The sequence below is a fragment of the Triticum urartu genome, chromosome 6 (assembly GCF_003073215.2).
Source record: "Triticum urartu cultivar G1812 chromosome 6, Tu2.1, whole genome shotgun sequence".
In the NCBI taxonomy this organism is placed as follows: domain Eukaryota; kingdom Viridiplantae; phylum Streptophyta; class Magnoliopsida; order Poales; family Poaceae; genus Triticum; species Triticum urartu.
This window is the reverse complement of record NC_053027.1, coordinates 275,900,615-275,920,768: the sequence shown is the minus strand read 5'-3', so window position 1 is coordinate 275,920,768 and position 20,154 is coordinate 275,900,615.

Genomic DNA, 20,154 nt, shown 5'->3' with positions numbered 1-20,154 from the left:
TTTATTTAATGCTAGAAAAATGTCCATGTTGTTGGAAATATTTTTCTAAAAATTTTGATATATTATATGCCTATATAAAAAATTTAATTTTTATTTTATTTTATTTTATTTTCTGTTGTCTGGAAAATCTTAAAAAAAACTCCCGCCGACTGGGCCGGCCCAGCTCTCCCGCCAGGCCCAGCCCAGCGCGTAGCCCGCCCGACCGCGCCATCTCCTTCCTCGCATAGGAGACCGGCCGCCGCACGCCTCCTGAGCGCCGGCCTCGGCGTTCGTGTTCGCCCCGGACTTCCCTCGCCCCCTTCTCCAAGTCCTCCTCCCCTCCCCTCCTATAAAGGGCGCCGCCCCGGCCCCGTTTCCCTCTCTCTTCCCTCGCCGCACCCCGCCCGCATCTCTCCGCCACGCCGCGCCGTTCGCAGCGTCGCCTACGCCGCGCCCCTCCGCCGCCTCGCCACGCGCTCGCCTCCGCGCCGCGCCGCTCGCCCCGCATCACCGAACGCCACCGCCGCCTGGACGCCCGCGTCGGAGTTCGCCGCCGGCCGGATCCGCCCCGCCGCCCGTCGAAAAACCGCCCACCCTGGTTTTCATCAGAAAACCCCCGAACCGGTAATAAACCGTCCCGGTCCGGTTTATCCCTTTTAGGTTTTTTTCGGTTTTCTCTTTAACCGGTTTAATTTTTTTAGTTAGACTTATTTTATGAACGCTCACTGGTTAGGTATTCACAGTGAACGATTTTCGTTCGTTAGGGTTTCATAACGAACGATCGTAATTTAGTCTTTTTCTTTTTCTGTTTTAATTCCGGCCAGGGACTTATGTGTGATGTTTTTCTTTACAGTTTAGTCCCTGAACTTCAAACGATCATTACTTTTTACTCGTTATTCCAAATCCAACGAAACCAACGCCCACTTATTCGTTATGATCCACTCTATCCAGTAATCCAACTCAAGCATGTTTTGAAAAGTTTAAAATTTGAGTTAGATCAGATTTGAATTCAAACTTCGTTTGATCATAACTTGAGTTTCGTAGCTCCGTTGGAGTTGATTCCTTTTGCAAATCGAAGCTCTTGACCTAAACATTCTAATAAGGCCAAATTCAAATAATTTTGGTACTGCTAGAAATTGTTTTATGTTGCAAGAGTTATTTGTTTGGTTTTGAAGTTTTTCGAATCGTCTTCTTCGATCTTTCTGATCTTTTGAGTGATTGCTTATGTGTGGTTACTATTGCTTGCTTACGATAGATTGACCGGAGTGTGATGAGTAGAGCTATCAAGAGTTTTGAGAGCGAATCATCTTCATCAACATTGCAGGCAAGTTCACACTTTGATCATATCCCCTTTCATACCCAGTTTTTATGCATTAGTTTCACCCTCAAAAATTGCATGAGTAGGATCGATAACATGTGGGTATTGGGAAGTAGTTGATGAGGTAGGAACCTATTGCCCTGCATTCAAACCTTGGGAGTTACTATTACGTTATGCTTATAGTGCCATGCTATGCTCGTAGACGTGGATTGGGTTTTGAGAGTATTCATGACAGATGTGAGATTGTTAATTAATGGTTTACTTAAGGTGGCAACTTAAACACACATCTGGGTGGATTGAGGTGCCTAGTTATTCCAGGATTGCCTGTCTAGGCACCTGGGTAGACCAGGATTGCCTATTTTTTTATGGACCGCCACCCAGGCTCAAAGGGATCATGAGATTATTCATACTAGAAACTTCTGTGTGCAGCCACAAGCTATTATGGGCTCTATCATAGTTGATTAAGTCGTGCGAACTCTTACAGGGTAGACTAGCAGATGTAGGGGAAAGTAGGTGGAATGGTCTATCCATCGTAAGGTGCTTTTGCTTCTGAAAGACTATGTCTCGGTCATCCGTTTCTCAAACATCATGTAGTGCGAGAAATCCAACGGAGGCGATCGAGTCTTGTGGGGAAAAGTGCGCAAACCTCTGCAGAGTGTATAAACTAATCATGATTAGCCGTGTCCCCGGTTATGGACGTCTTGAGTATGTAGTGCTTGGATTATCATGTGAATCTCAACATGTTACTTTAATTAAGTTGTTGGGTTTAATGATGTTACTTAATTGGGATTGAGAATGCCGTCAACCATTCTCAATGTTCAACAACCACCATGATAGTTAAATAAAAGTTATTCCTTTATAGTAGGGAAAAATTGGCTTTTCGCAAAAACCTTATAACCGTAGAGCTTTTCCACCAGCCAAATATGCATGTAGTGATAGCCTTTATTCATCATTCTCTATGGTGTGAATTTTCCAGTACATTCAATGTATTGACCCTCTGTGGCTGCAACGTTTCATGTTGCAGGATTTCTTACGACGAGTAAGTGATACGTTAGGGTTACGATTTCTACACTCAACTTTGCCGTTGGTGTTGATGGGAATCCACAACCTTGTTACTTCCGCTATTTGGATTGAGGTAATAGTATTTACGTTACTTACACATGTGATTTACCTCTGTTATAAATCCTCGAGTACTGTGTGTGTCAGCATACCGATCCAGGGATGACACTTAAGCACAGAGACTTGATCCATTCGGGTCAGGTCGCTACACCACCTCCTCCCATGCTTATCAACATTTAATATTGTTGGGTACCTAAACGAGATCGAACTAAATAAGTCATGTGGTGTTTCGTCAATATGCAACTCGTTGCATATTGGACTCCACTTAACTTGTAGTTTTGTTTGTGCACTTTGCCATGCCATGCATATTTAAACCGGACATGCATCATGCTTGATTGTGCATCATGACATGATTATGTGATGGTTGTTTACCATGATTGTTTGCTTCTTTACGGTGTTGCTTCTTCGGGTTGGTTCCGATAACGTCGTGTTGTGAGGATTCGTTCGACTACGTCCGTTTATCTTCTTCATGGACTCATTCTTCTTCCTTGTGGGATCTCAAGCAAGATGACCATACCCTCGAAATCACTTCTATCTTTGCTTGCTAGATGCTCGCTCTTTCGCTATGCCTATGCTACGATACCTACCACTTGCTTATCATGCCTCCCATATTGCCATGTCAAGCCTCTAACCCACCTTGTCCTAGCAAACCGTTATTTGGCTATGTTACCGCTTTGCTCAGCCCCTCTTATAGCGTTGTTAGTTGCAGGTGAAGATTGGAGCGTGTTCCATGTTTGGAACATGGACATTTTGTTGGGATATCACAATATCTCTTATTTAATTAATGCATCTATATACTTGGTAAAGGGTGGAAGGCTCGGCCTTATGCCTGGTGTTTTGTTTCACTCTTGCCGCCCTAGTTTCCGTTATATCGGTGTTATGTTCCCGGATTTTGCATTCCTTACACGGTTGGGTTATAATGGGAACCCCTTGACAGTTCGCCTTGAATAAAACTCCTCCAGCAAGGCCCAACCTTGGTTTTACCATTCACCACCTAGCCTCTTTTCCCTTGGGTTAGGCCAGCCCAAGGGTCATCTTTATTTTAACCCCCCGAGCCAGTGCTTGTCTAAGTGTTGGTCCAAACTAGAGCCCCTTGCAGCGCCACCTCGGGGAAACTCGAGGGCTGGTTTTAGTTGTACGGGTTGCTTATCCGGTGTGCCCTGAGAACGAGATATGTGCAGCTCCTATCGGGATGTCGGCGCATCGGGTGGTCTTGCTGGACTTGTTTTACCATTGTCGAGGATGTCTTGTAACCGGGGTGCCGAGTCTGATCAGATTGTCTTGGGAGAAGGAATATCCTTCGTTGACCGTGAGAGCTTGTGATGGGCTAAGTTGGGACACCCCTGCAGGGATTTGAACTTTCGAAAGCCGTGCCCGCGGTTATGGGCAGATGGGAATTTGTTAATGTCCGGTTGTAGAAAACCTAAACCCTAACTTAACTAAAATGCATCAACCGCATGTGTAACCGTGATGGTCTCTTCTCGGCGGGGTCCGCGAAGTGAACATGGTGTTAGAGTTATGCTTGACGTAGGTTGTTCTAGGATCACTTCTTGATCATAGTTGTTCGACCGCGCTTTTGCCTTCTCTTCTCGCTCTCATTTGCGTATGTTAGCCACCATATATGCTAGTCGCTTGCTGCAACTCCACCTCTTACCTTTTACCCTTCCTTTAAGCTTAAATAGTCTTGATCGCGAGGGTGTGAGATTGCTGAGTCCCCGAGACTCACAGATACGTCCAAAACCAGCTTGCAGGTGCCGATGAGACCATGCAGGTGACGCAACCAAGCTCAAGGAGGAGCTCGATGAAGTTCATGTTCGTTTTGTTGTTCCGTTTCCAGTTGATCAGTAGTGGAGCCCAGTTGGGACGATCGGGGATCTGTGTAGCTTTTGGGGTAGTCCTCTTTTATTTTGGTTCCGTAATCGGACCTTGATTGTATCTGGATCATGTAATGCTTTATTCATGTATTGTGTGAAGTGGCGATTGTAAGCCAACTATGTATCTCTTTCCCTTATGTAATACATGGGTTGTGTGAAGATTACCTCACTTGCGACATTGCTTTCAATGTGGTTATGCCTCTAAGTCGTGCTTCGACACGTGGGAGATATAGCCGCATCGAGGGCGTTACAAGTTGGTAATCAGAGCCTTCCCCGACTTAGGAGCCCCCCCTGCTTGATCGAATCGCTGGCGTTGTTGAGTGTAGAAAAAATGTTTTGAGTCATTTAGGATTATATATATCGGAGAGTAGGATTCTTTTTACTCCCCAGTCCCTTCGTCGCTCTGGTGAGGCATCCTGACGTAGAGTTTTGACTCTTCTCTTCTCAAATTTCACTAAAAAAATTTAGGATCATGCGGGTATCTTGGAATCGTTCCAATCGATTTGTGACGAGAACATTGTTCTTGGTGCCTCCTGACATTTAGGGGTTGTGGCAGTGTCCCGGGGAGTTGAGCTCCGAGGTGTTCTCGTCACAATTTTATCGTTGCAATTCTGGAATACCCGAGTTTCGCCGACATCGAAAATCTCTTCTATGCAGTTGTTGGTGAGATAACCTCGACGCCACCCAGTACTGGGGCGGGAGTTCGGGAGTATTGCCATAACTCGTATAACGGATGCTTTTGGAAGGTTGAGGTAAACGATTTCTGAAGGTTTCTTGGTTATGTGTTGAAGGGTGGATACAGCTGGATGTAGGATTTGCTAGTTTTGGGTGAGATATTATGCTTCCCCTTTAACCCCAACACCTGATTGCATAAACGGAAAATTTCGGGAGTTTATAAGTGGGAATTCAAGTAGCTCTTAGGATATCTTTCCGACAGATGTATGATATGAAATTGGGGTTCGACCTCTAGTGGTCCGCCTATCCGCGGTTGGTTTGACAGTGGTCGCCTTGTGTCTTAAAGAGTCCTTGGCTATGCCGACTCGGGGACCCTTCGTATGTCATGTGCACTGCCTTGTACATGATGGTGCTGTACGATCGAGCCCGTGTAGGCCCCACCACGAAAACTTCGGACAAAATCTCTATCATATGTTTGTTCCGGCTTATTCTGCAAGCCAATCCTTTGTTTTTGGTTTTGTTGTGGTATTCGAGTTGCTTCGAAGTCAAGTGTTGATTCATACCTTTCCTAAACGGTGTTCTCATACTCCGATGTGAATACCAATCCTTCTTGATAATCGAGATTGTGTTGTCAATCCTTTTCAACCGGCGTGTTACTCTTCAAGTGGATCCGATCTTTTCAACATAAGCAAGATCAATTATCATTTCTTCTCAACGGTGTTTGTTTCATCCGAACCAAGTGTCTTTGTTTTTCCCACCCTCCCTCCCTTTTTCTTCGGGGACTCGAATATCTTAATCAAGTATCCTTTTATTCATATGAAGTCTCTCTATTCTTTTCTGTCAATATTCTTACCCGGTGGTTCTCATGAAGATGTTCTTCTAGTTCAACATTCCTCGTTTCTTTTTCTTCTCCGGTGGATTCGAGTCAAGCTTTGTCGATCTTATCTTTTCCTTGTTTCAAATGTCTCCTCATGCCGGTCCTCCTCATATTCATTCACTTCTCGCTATTCATTTGTTCCGGAGTGCTCAAGATATCTTAAAAGGCTCGTCTAGTCATTCAAGATCTGTTCAACCTATTTCGAGGTTGTTATCTCATTCTAGTCATTTAATCTTACCGATGCATTCTCTCTTTTAAATCATTCTACGGTGTTTCTTTTGAGTGGTCCCTGTAAGTGCATCTAGTGCCACCCCTAGTTGGTTTTGGAGTATTGACGACAAACCTAGTTGAGGGACTAACGTGTTTGTGAGAATTGCAGGAAAACACAGGTAGAAGTCTCTCATTGATTCGGTTTTATTACCAGAGATGACCCCTAAAAATGTACGAAGACATTGAAGACAATGGTGGTTTATGAAGATATTCATATTGAAGACAATGACATGAGAAGACTCCCTATGAAGCTTTTGGAACTCGAAGACCTAGATCCTTCGTAGTTTTATTTCATTCATGTTGTGTCATAGGAACCACCGTACTGTTAAGTGGGGTCGAAGAGAACCAGTCAGAATGACTGAAGTGATGCCAAATTCAAATCCTATGTCTTCGAGCGAAGACTATGAGAGAAAATCTTGTCCAGAGTCAGACAAGTCAGCTTTACTTGTAGCCCAAGTAAAGTTGCCGTGTGAGTTCGAAATCCGACCGTTGGTACACGTGTCAGTTCCTTAGTGACCCAGGGTCATTTCGGACAGATCAGGTCGGGTTGCCAAGTGGCTATAAATAGTCCACCCCCACAACCTTAAATGGTTGGCTGCTCAGATTTCAGTGCACGGCTTTTGTCGTTTGAGAGCAACCCACCTCGAAGCCTTTGAAAGAAAAATTCCCAGTGAGGAGAAAAGCCCTAACCAACCAGAGCCAGAGTAAATTGGGCATCACTTAAGTCTTCGTGTCTGTGTGATTTGAAGACTTATTACACTTGAGGACTGTGCATCCTCTAGACGGTTAGGCGTCGCGTTCTGAGCATCCAAGAGAAATTGTGGATTGCCAGTGAACGAAGTCTGTGAAGGTTTGGGAGTCTACCTTGAAGACTTACCAGAGTGATTGGGCGAGGTCTGTGTGACCTTAGCTCAAGGAGAAAACGGTGAGGACTGGGTGTCTTGGACTAAGTGTCCTTGACTGGGTGTCCGGGACTGCGTGTCCTTTGGTTTAAATACCTAGCCGCTCCAACCAGACGTACAGTTGTCACAGCAACTGGAACTGGTCCAACAAATCATTGTCTTCAATGTGTCACTGGTTTCATCTTCACTTCCTTTTACTTACAGTTTTTCATTGTGAAGCCATTACATGCCTGCTTTACCGTTTGTCTTCACAACATGAATGTATGATCTGTTTGGCTTCATAACTTCTTCCTACCTGATCCTTATTACACTGAAGCTGTTTGTCACTGCGCTTTCACTCTATTGAATACATGACCATGGCTGGCCTAGTGTAATCTAACTTCCGCTGCATAGTAATAGGCATAATCTTCACTATTTGTCTTCATAACTCTCACGTTTTGAAGACTTTCATAAAAATCGCCTATTCACCCCCCTCTAGTCGATATAACGCACTTTCAATTGGTATCAGAGCAAGGTGCTCCCTTATTCTCTGTGATTCGGTTTAACCACCTGGAGTTTTAGCTATGTCGACTGCAGGGATAATCAAAGTCTCCGCTGCTTGCCCCGTCTTCGATGGAACTGAATATCCCTACTGGAAGAATAAGATGCGCATGCATCTTGAAGCCATTGACATCGACCTATGGTATGTCGTCGAGAACGGCGTTCCCAAGGCTGGAGAAGGTGTCACTGCTGCTGATGTCAAGAAGTTCACTCAACTGGACTCCACTGCCAAGAATATCATATGTGGTCATCTGACCAAAGGACAGTATGGCCGTGTGAGTGCTTTGAAGACATCCAAACTAGTCTGGGACTGGCTCTCAAAGGTCAATGAAGGCATCTCAACCCAGAGAGATCAAAGAATCAGTGTTCTTCGCAACCTCTTCAACCGCTTCAAGCGAAATGACAATGAGAATGTCCAGCACATATTTGACCGGCTCACTGACATCACAAATGAGCTTCAAGCCCTTGGCGCCACTGAGATCACCAAACATGAAATCGTCAAGACGCTGCTGAGATCACTTGATAGTTCGTTTGACATCCTGGCCCTGATGATTCAAGAACGTCCTGATTTCAAGACACTCGATCCGTCTGACATACTTGAGAGGCTCAACACACATGAGTTTCAACTTTCTGAGAAAAGAGATATGTACGGCCCAAACTATGGGCGAACTCGTGCCTTGAAGGCAAAAGCTGTCTCCTCATCTGAAGAAGAATCTGACTGCAGTTCTGATGATCCTGAAGACATTGGAAGAGAACTTGCAATGCTAGTGAAGAAGTTCCAAAAATTCACTAAGAAGAAAGGCTTCAGGAAATCTTCACAATCAAGCTCAAGGAATGATGAAGCTTCTGCTCATGACTACAAGAAGAAATCATGTCACAAGTGCAAGAAAACTGGACACTTCATCCTGAGTGTCCACAGTGGGACAATGAGAACAAAAGGAAGAAGAAGAGCAAGGAATATGATTCTGACGACAAGAAGAAGAAGAAATACTCAAAGTCTTCTTCCAAAACTTCATCAAAGTCTTCATCACACAAGAAGAGCTCATCTGGCAAGGCACGTGAGTTTGTTGGAAAGGAGATGGATTCAGAGGAGGAGTCCGCATCTGAGGAGGCAGAGGTGGAGTCTAAGGAGGAGTCTGATTCTGGCATTGCGAGTCTGGCTACAGCATACGTCGCCAAGTCCATCTTCAATACTGAAGACAATGACTGCATCACCGACACTGACGCAAATGACAAGAACGACTCCACTCCTACCTACTGCTTCATGGCACGCGGTGCCAAGGTAAACACACGCACTACTCGCTATGAAACATCTAGTGACGATGACTCTGAATGTGATTCAAAACCTAGCTACAAAACACTTGCTAAAATTGCAACTGAACAACAGAAAGCTATGGAACATATTCAAAAATTGTTAGACAGAAGCGATGATCTGTTGGGTGCTGAAATGACTTGATCTGAATCCTTAATTGAAGACATAAAAAACCTTCACGTTAAGTATCAGGAACTTGAAGATCGTCATGATACTCTCTCAACAACTCATGAAAAGCTTTCCTATGATTATCTTCAAAGGAAGCAAGAACTTGGGAAATTGAGGGTGGCTCATGAAGATCTTCAAAAGGAAAACGAGTCACTTCGCGCTGAACAGATCAGTCCCGCTCAGGAAGGATTTGAACCACCATGTCTTAAATGCATTGAGCGTGATAATGCTGCTTCTGTTGCTGAATGTTCCACTGCTACTACTGTTTCAATATCTTCAACTGTTGATGTGGCAACTAACCCCTCTGCTGAGGATACCACTGCTATTGCTGATGAAAATGCTAGGTTGAAAACATTGCTTGAAACAGGGATGTACAAAAGTCTGAAAGGGCATCAAACATTATGTGATGTCCTTAAGAATAAGATGCTGAACCGAAACCCTAGGAAAGAGGGTGTTGGGTTCGTGAGGAAAATCAATGCAGATGGCTCTTACTGGAAACCTGAGCAGTACCCCAAAACTACATGGGCTGCTGCAAAGGAACTTTCAGCAGATCCATCCAATCTGTCTGGCTTCACTTGTGCTAACCCAATTATCATTGATGAATCCTTTGATGCAAACTATAAACTGTTTAAGAATCAGAATGATGAAGTGTTTGCCAGGTACATTGGTACTAACTGCAGGAATGGGCCGCCTATGAAGAAGATCTGGGTTCCGAAAACATGTCTGGAAAATCTTCCTGTGAATGTCTTCATGACACCTCACTTGAAGAAGACAAACCTCAGACCAAAGGCTTCATACGGTCCAAATGCTTCATACAAACAGGGGACTCACCTGAGTCGCACTAACGCAAATGTTTTGCAGGGGAACCATACTCAGGCATATGAATATGAGAGTGGTTCATCGAACCGTCATGTTCATATGACCAAAAATTATTCTGCTTATTCCTATGAGTATTATTGTCCACCTGCTAGACTGTTTGCTAAGGTTTCAAAGCCAAAATTCTCAGATGCTGCACTTAGACTTATAGCTTCTAAGCCACCCTTGAAGATGTGGGTGGTTAAGAAAGCTTAACTCTCCTTTGCAGGGAAAGGTCTCTAGCACAAAAACAAAATCTTCTGATGCTATTGCTGGGGACCATAAAAATCTTGTGGGGGGCAAGATAAAATGCCCAAATGGCATCATTATGTACTTCGTTCCTGAATCGCATGCTACTCTCCCCATTAGTCCTAATCTGGATCTAAGTTTTCATAACCCACTGGTTCGTCAAATGTTTATGCTTCACAACACTCTTCGTGAAGCCTATCCCCCTAACTGCACTGTAGGGTACGATACCAGCGACTTCAAAGTCTTCAGAATGGATTATTGACAGTGGGTGTACAAATCACATGACTGCCAGAAGAAGCCTTCTTATGGACTCAACTTTACGTCCATCCGACAAGAGCCACATTACATTCACTGACACTGGTAAAAGTAAGGTATTGGGTCTAGGTAGAGTTGCAATCTCAAAGGATCAACACATGGATAAAGTCATGCTTGTTGAATCCCTTGGCTTCAACTTAATGTCTATCTCAATGCTTTGCGATTTGAATATGATTGTAATGTTTGGCAAATATCGCTGCCTTGTGCTAATGGAATCTGACAAATCTCTAGTGTTTGAAGGGTATAGGAAAGGTGATTTGTATGTGGTAGATTTCTCAGCAGGACCACAACTTGCAGTATGTCTTCTTGCAAAAGCTTCAGAATGCTGGCTTTGGCATCGAAGGCTTGGGCATGCTGGCATGAGGAACCTCCACACCCTTGCGAAGAAAAAGCACGTCATAGGCATCGAAGGCGTCAAGTTCAAGAAAGATCACTTATGCGGTGCCTGTGAAGCAGGGAAGATGACAAGGGCAAAACATCCTTCGAAGACAATCATGACCACTACTCAACCCTTCGAACTGCTTCACATGGATCTTTTCGGTCCCACTCACTACTCAACTTTTACTACTTCTGCATGCCTCTATGGCTTCGTAATTGTTGATGATTACTCTAGATATACTTGGGTGCACATAATCCTTTACAAGACTGAAGTGTAGGATGTCTTCAGACGCTTCGCAAATCGAGCTATGAAAAATTTTGGCGCCAAGATAAAGCACATCAGAAGTGACAATGGCACTGAATTCAAAAATACTGGCCTTGATACATATCTGGATACCTTGGGCATCACACATGAATTCTCAGCTCCATACACGCCACAGCAGAATGGCGTCGTCGAACGCAAGAACAGAACACTCATTGAGATGGCCAGAACAATGCTAGATGAATACAAGACTCCAAGAAAATTCTGGACTGAAGCCATTGATACTGCATGCCATACAATCAATCGTGTTTATCTTCACAAGCTTCTGAACAAGACATCCTATGAACTCCTAACTGGCAAGAAGCCAAATGTCAGTTATTTCAGAGTATTTGGCGCAAAATGCTGGATCAAGGATCCACACCACACCTCAAAGTTTGCACCAAAAGCACATGAAGGCTTCATGCTTGGATATGGAAAGGATTCGCACTCCTACAGAGTCTTCAATCTCTTCCACTACAAAGTGGTTGAAACAGTGGATGTGCGATTTGATGAAACCAATGGATCACAAAGAGAGCAATTGCCAAATGTGCTAGATGAAGTTCGAGCAAATGAATCAATCAAGCTTATGGGAACTGGAGAAATTGTACCTTCTGAAGCTCAACCTGAAGAAGAACTTATCATCTCAGCACCTGATCCACATGAAGACAATGCTCAGCCTGAAGATATACCTTCAAATGACCACATAGATCAGCAAGAGCAAAGTCTTCGCCCCACACACCCTCGTGTTGCAAATGAAGTACAAATTGACAAAATACTGGACAGCATCAATGCACCTGGTCCACTCACTCGTTCAAGGGCAACTCAGCTAACAAACTTCTGTGGGCATTTCGCATTCGTCTCAATATCAGAACCCAAGAAAGTTGAAGAAGCCTTCATGGAACCTGAATGGATTCAAGCTATGCAAGAAGAGCTTCAACAGTTTGAGCTGAATAATGTATGGGAACTGGTTAAGCGTCCTGATCCACGGAAGCACAACATAATAGGCACCAAATGGATATACCGCAACAAGCAAGATGAGCATGGTCAAGTTGTCAGAAACAAAGCTCGTCTAGTTGCTCAAGGATATACTCAAGTGGAGGGCATTGACTTCGATGAAACATTTGCTCCTGTGGCTAGGCTTGAAGCCATACGCATACTGCTGGCCTATGCAAATCATCATAACATACTTCTATATCAAATGGATGTGAAAAGTGCCTTTCTCAATGGCAAGATTGAAGAAGAAGTGTATGTTGCACAACCACCTGGCTTTGAAAATCCAAAACATCCTGATATGGTATACAAGCTCAACAAGGCACTGTATGGCCTCAAACAAGCCCCCAGGGCCTGGTATGATACACTCAAGTACTTTCTGAAGAGCAAAGGCTTCATACCTGGTTCCCTGGATCCCACTCTTTTCACGAAGACATATGATGGTGAACTGTTTGTGTGCCAAATATATGTGGATGACATTATCTTCGGCTGCACCAATCAGAAGTATAGTGAAGAGTTTGGATACATGATGCAAGAGCAATATCAGATGTCCATGATGGGGGAGCTGAAGTTCTTTCTCGGTCTTCAAATACGGCAACAACGCAACGGCATCTTCATATCTCAAGAGAAATATCTTAAGAGTGCCTGAAGAAGTTCGGTATGCAAGACTGCAAAGGCTTCACAACACCAATGCCAGCCAAGCATCATCTGCGTCCCGACGACAATGGTAAAGAGTTCGATCAAAAGGTATACCGCTCCATTATTGGGTCTTTGCTTTATTTATGTGCATCTAGGCCAGATATCATGCTTTGTGTTTGCATGTGTGCTCGATTTCAAGCGACACCAAAGGAGTCGCATCACTTAGCTGTGAAGCGAATTCTTCGATATTTGGCTCACACCCCAACTCTAGGATTATGGCATCCAAAGGGCTCAGAGTTTGATTTGGTTGGATTTTCGGATGCTGATTATGCTGGTGACAAAGTTGATCGCAAGTCTACATCAGGCACATGTCACTTTCTGGGACGATCACTTGTATGTTGGTCTTCAAAGAAGCAGAACTGTGTATCACTCTCCACTGCTGGATCTTGCTGCGCTCAGCTTCTGTGGATGAAGCAAACACTCAAGGATTATGACATTCATCTGAAGCAAGTGCCACTTTACTGCGATAACGAAAGCGCCATCAAGATTGCCAACAACCCAGTTCAGCACTCGAAGACAAAGCACATTGAAATTCGTCATCACTTTCTCAGAGATCATGTTGTGAAGGAAGACATTGATATCATACACGTCAACACTGAAGAGCAATTGGCAGATATCTTCACCAAGCCCTTGGATGAGAAGAGATTTTGCAAGTTACGGTGTGAGCTAAATATCTTGGAATCCTCAAATGTCCTGTGATCAGGCACACATCCTAACACTTATGCATATTGATGACTTAGATGTGCAACACACGAAGTAGCGTATATCTTCAATCAATGAAGACATACATTCTAAGTGTGAATACATTAATGTGGAATTTGACTTCGGAGCGCCATGATAATTGTGTGCCGTGTCTGGGTCTAATACTTCCTATACGGTGGGTAACGCCACCACCAAACGTTCCATTTTGAAGTGTTTCTCTCATGGCGTTACCTCTCAATGTCTTCACAATTGGTTTGGCTTCATTCTCTGTATGTCTTCATGATTATCTTCACAGCGTTGATTATATGGATATATATGTACTGATGTTCTGTCCTCTACAGCATTCACTTATAGCTATGTCTTCTTGGTTGAATCTTTTTGAACTAAGTGAATGTGATCGGACCCTAACCTCTCTATGCTTTCTATCTCAAACTCTATCTCTCCAAGTCATATGCATTCTGTTGAAACTGTCAAATGTCTTCACTGTGTCCTTGTCAGCTGAAGACATAGTGACAACCATAAAAGTCCATTTTTAATGCTCATTCCTCCACATAAGATCCGGAGAAGAAGGAACGACCGCCCGACAATTTAGGCGTGCGTGGGACATGGAACAAATCCCAATCGTCCTCTAACTGGCCACGCGTGCCTCAAATGCGAACCGCCAGGGGTACCTGCGTAATAGCGCAGTGCCGCCTCTATCCCTATAAATATACGATTCACTGCGGTCATTATCTCCTTCTTCCACCCTCGCACGAACCCTAGCGCCACCGCTAGCACTCGACGACGCCGGCGACGAAGCGCTTCACTGCCGCAACCTCTCCGACGCCGTTTTCACGCCGACAGTGGACATCACTCTCTCCGCCGTCGCCGTAGGTGTCTTCCGTCGCCAAGTTAGGGCACGGAGGATTGAACTGCTCGACCTCAACTCTCACTTCGTCTAGCAGTTCCAAGTGTGGTAAATAAAACCTCTTTTTACAGCTTCTTTTGATCCTACAGTTCAGTCACTTTCTGCCATAAGAAGTTTCTCTTCACACCAGTTAAATCTCTCGCTGCATCTCATAACATGCCTAGTATATTCACTTGTGCTTCATAAAGTAGTTAGATTCCTCACTTGTACTGATCTATGGGTTCGTACAAATCTGGAACCAACTTCTTATCTATAAGTGAATGTCTTCGCATAATGAGGTCAATGTCTTCTAAACCGATTTATCTTCAAAATCTTCTGAGAATGCATATGACCTCTTCCCCTTCCCTCGCACCTTAATGCTGTCACAGGTACATGTCCGTGGGAGAATCCTTTGGTTCTCATAGTCTGCATTCATTTGCAGAGTACTTGCAGCATCACATCAACTCACCTGAAGCCAGTTCTTGCAAAAGGAAGCCTTTGAAGCCTTTGAAAATCTTGAAGCCTTCCAAGTTAGTCATGGCTTCAGAAACAGCAGCAAGGAAGGGAGGCAGACAGCGACGTGGAAACATCCAAAGATCTGCCTAATGAATTGGCAGAGATGTACAAAACTGATCCTGAAGAAAGCTATGGTCAGCGCAAGACACGAATCCAATGGATTCGAAGATATTGGGCAGAGCAATGGTTCCACTACCGCTTCGTCACTCAGGAATATGCGGAGAAGTGCGCCATCAAGAGACCGTGGGGAGATGTACTATACAAAAATCTCGCACCCAAGTCCAGAGACGAAGCCATTGCTCAAGGCTTCTATCCATGCATGGTGAGAGGACCATAGCCAGCTGAGGCACATCCGTCATCACTTCTCTGGTGTCGCGATGATAATCTCTTCAAGCGCAACTTTTAGTTTGCACAACAGTCAGCAAAGATAAACAAGAAGAAATTTGGGCTTGACTTCAACCCTGGTCCCTCCTCACCAAGGGCAGATGGCACACGCAACGCCGATCCCAATATCATCGGGCCGTATGCCAATCTTGCAGGCCTCATCACTCGCATCCTAGTCCAAGGGACTGCTGTGAATGACCCTCCAGCAGATACTGAGTCAGATGACGCCCCTGCTGCTCCGAAGCCAAAGCAGAAGAAGCCAAAAGCACCAAAAGCTTCAAAGCCAGCCGCTTCTCCCAAGATCGCAAGAGTGAAGCCTTTAGCAACTGCACCTCCTGAAGCCAGTGTGCAGTCAGAAGGCTTATCACGAGTGTCCAAGCCCCAAGAAGCCAAGAAGCCTCAGCCACACACAGGCAAAGAGCTCACAGCTGCTGACATTCTGCGCTGCGAAGCCATTGATCTCTCAAGCGATGAAGATCTTGGAGATGATGCTCTTGAGCAGCTCATCAAGAGCAAGGAGGAGGCCGAAATCTTCAACAATCTGCCTCTGTTTGATGTCACCATCATTCACAACTTCATCGATGAATGGTTTGACACACCAGACATAAGCTTCAATGATCTGCAGCTACCCATAGGCCTCAGCGTTGCCTTTCAAGGTGCAATTGCTTCAGAACTTGCAATAGCCCAGCGAATTGTAGAACTGAAGCAGAAAATTGATCATGAAAAGGCTCAGTTCAAGAAGCACGTGGCCAAGCTCAGTGTGCAAGAAGTGAAAAACTTCAAGATCATGTTGCACGAGCTGAAAGAGAACTTCCTGAAGACGCGCGCCGAAGCTCAAGGCTCGCGAGAACGCATGAAGACTTTGGCTGAACGCTGCGTGCAAGCCTACAATGAGGCAGAAAAGCGCAAGGCGCTTGGGCGTCCTGGCATTGACTCCAGGATGGCCGCGAAGAAGAAAAAGAAGGCGGCTGTGCCCGAACCTGAAGCGCCAAGGTTAGAACCTGATGCTCCGATTGTCTTCCCCGCTGCAACGACTGGCTCGAAGCCAAAGAGTCGATCAACCGCCTCACAGCACAAGAAGACACGGACTGCAGAGGCTAAAGCTAAGAAGAGAAAACATTCTGAAGCCTCTCCTTCTGAACCCATCATCAAGAAGCGCAAGACCAAGAAATCTCGGGCTGCTCCCACAGAGCCCCTGATAGTTGAACCACTCTGCGTCCGCTATCCTGACGCAGACCGTCAGTTGACAGTGCTTGAGCCTGCTTACATAGAGGCTCCGCACGCTGAAGACATTCCAGCAGCCAACCCCAATGCTGCTGAAGACATTGGTCCCGAAGACAATGTGCAAGGTGATGCAGCCCTTCCTCAGCTTGAGACAAGCGAACAGATCAGTATTGGTCGTCCATTGACGCCAATCACACAAAATGCATCGTGGGCAGATCGCCCACAGGAGGAAGATGAGCCCCAACCCACTGCAACTCCACCAGCGCCTACATTCCATAGGCTTCGCAAAGGGCCAAGGGCTCAGGCTGCTGAAGACATTCCGGCTGCATCAGCCGAAGAGCAAGCAGAAATACCACAAGCTCCAACTCCCCCGCACCAACAAGAAGCAGTTCTCAAGGAGAACGTGCCTGAAGCTGAAGATGTTGTGGCTGCCACAAACAACGAAGAAAATGTGGAGCCCTCCCCAACAACAGCTTCAGAAGACACCGAAGCTACTGCTCCTGAACATTCTGTGCCTGAGTCTGCTGCCGGACCACAATTCAACTATCATATTGCGCACAGGCCCCAGGTCCAGAAGCCGATCCCACGACTACCAAGGTTCCCAGGTCCTGCATCAGCTCCTGGTTCCTTCAACATCAACGGCTTCAGGGCAGATAACACGTTTTTCGACCGCTCCAAGAACCCTTATTCAAGGGAACGGATTGTATCAGATAGGTTCTGGAGCCATCAACAGCGCAGCTATTATTCATGCATCCTCTACAACCAAGGCCACATCTTTCCTCACAAGCGCCTTGAGGTTGAAGCTGTTGCTGGTCTGCCTGGTCTGGAAGAAGCACTGGATTGCTTCAAGCAAGTGGGTTTGCTGCCATTTATCACTGACGAAGAGCACTGGAACAAAGAGCTTCTGCTCTAGTTCTATGCCACCTTGCATATCAAAGGCTATAACAGAGATCCGAAGACATGGATCCTGGAGTGGATGACAGGAAATATCCATCATGAAGCCAATGCTTTCGATCTAATTGAGCTTACCAGCCTTCCCACTCCTGGCGAATTCTTTGAAGAAGGGTGCCAACTCCATGTTGAAGCAATTGAGAGCATATTTCAGCGTCCTGAGCCAGATATGAGTCAGATGCTCTCAATGATGAAGCCATTTCCTCCAAATGCACCCTATCCAACTAGGTTCTTCGTTGAAGACTTAGAGTACCTGCCCAGAACAATATATCACATCATAAGGCGGACTCTCTGGCCAGTCAAGGGACACTCTCGATATGCAACGATTGATGGTGCAATGAAGACTCTCATCTTCTGCATTCTTCACGGCAACTGCTTCAATACACAGGATCTCTTCATCCGTCAATTTGCAGCGTCTGCTTCAGAACTGTTTGGATTAAAGTTTTATGCTCCTTGGGTTATGAGGCTGATCAAGCTTCACTCTGCAATCTCCTATCAACCCTCAGCCCGCAATCATAGGATATTTTTGCCAGATGTGGACACATCTGCTGAAGCAATATATCCAGAGCCGGCCAAGCAACCACTAAGTCTTCAGAATGCAGAACACCAAAGCTTCACTCAAAATATTGAAGGTGTTGAAGCTCTCTCCTGAGTGTATCCAATGGCTGGCACCACACGTGCCCCTGCATCAACTGAAGCCACCAACAGCATAGCTGCAAAGAGATCCAAAAAGCGCGCTCGTACACTCAATGACAGAGAGCTTCTTGTGGCTCTTCACCAAAAGCAAGATAGGCATCACGACTGGCTCAAGAGGCAGATGAGAAGCATCATGCAAGAAGTCAATCGCATCAGAAATCTGGCAACCAAGAATGCATTTGTCACACATGAGACCTGTCGCCGCACTTGGAAGGGCCTCACTATGATGTGCCCTGAAGCTGAACTGCATGAGGATGGCTTCACAGAGCACTTCAAATTTGACTCCACGCCCCCAAGAAGAGCGGTGATGCGCAGCACACCATCACTTGAAGAGTCAGAGTTCTCTTCTTCTGCTGCCACCGTGTCTGCCCGGATTATTGAAGAAGAAGACGACGCGACATCATCTCCACCTGCTTCAACGCGCGTCGAATCTGCACCAAGCTCGTCTGCACCGCCGCCAAACAACTCCACCGACCCTGCTGCGCCTGGGAACGCGTAGAAACCTCTATGTCTTCAAACCTTTTTGGTCATCACTGACAAAAGGGGGAGAAGCATATGATGGTAATAGTCTTCAAGCGGGTCACTATGGGCGGGTGCCTTCATATTTTGCTATATTTTGCTTCGTGCTTACAACTCCCATTTTTGCTACATCTGCTTCTTTGAGTTGTAACACTTAGCCTTGATGGCCGTCTGCTACCTGCTTGTCACTCCGTTATGCGAAGATAAATTCCGCATGTGCGACGATAAATTCCGCACTCATCTCTTACTGTAGACGTCCATCTTCCATTATGCATGTCATTATCTTCATATACATAGTGGATTGTCATCATAAGTTGAAGTGGATCTCCACAAGTACAACCTGCCATGTGCATTTGCATTCAAAAGGCAAATTACTTATATGCACATCTTCAGGGGGAGCCCTTGCAACTTATGAAGACAAATTCCTTTACTATTTCACAAATTATGTTCCCCGTTGAAAACTTCAAGTAGTTTGTCATCAATCACCAAAAAGGGGGAGATTGTAAGTGCATCTAGTGCCACCCCTAGTTGGTTTTGGAGTATTGACGACAAACTTAGTTGAGGGACCAACGTGTTCATTGATTCGGTTTTATTACCAGAGATGACCCCTAAAAATGTACGAAGACATTGAAGACAATGGTGGTTTATGAAGATATTCATATTGAAGACAATGACATGAGAAGACTCCCTATGAAGCTTTTGGAACTCGAAGACCTAGATCCTTCGTAGTTTTATTTCATTCATGTTGTGTCATAGGAACCACCGTACTGTTAAGTGGGGTCGAAGAGAACCAGTCAGAATGACTGAAGTGATGCCAAATTCAAATCCTATGTCTTCGAGCGAAGACTATGAGAGAAAATCTTGTCCAGAGTCAGACAAGTCAGCTTTACTTGTAGCCCAAGTAAAGTTGTCGTGTGAGTTCGAAATCCGACCGTTGGTACACGTGTCAGTTCCTTAGTGACCCAGGGTCATTTCGGATAGATCAGGTCGGGTTGCCAAGTGGCTATAAATAGTCCACCCCCACAACCTTAAATGGTTGGCTGCTCAGATTTCAGTGCATGGCTTTTGTCGTTTGAGAGCAACCCACCTCGAAGCCTTTGAAAGAAAAATTCCCAGTGAGGAGAAAAGCCCTAACCAACCAGAGCCAGAGTAAATTGGGCATCACTTAAGTCTTCGTGTCTGTGTGATTTGAAGACTTATTACACTTGAGGACTGTGCATCCTCCAGATGGTTAGGCGTCGCGTTCTGAGCATCCAAGAGAAATTGTGGATTGCCAGTGAACGAAGTCTGTGAAGGTTTGGGAGTCTACCTTGAAGACTTACCAAAGTGATTGGGCGAGGTCTGTGTGACCTTAGAACAAGGAGAAAACGGTGAGGACTGGGTGTCTTGGACTAACGGTGAGGACTGGGTGTCTTGGACTAAGTGTCCTTGACTGGGTGTCCGGGACTGTGTGTC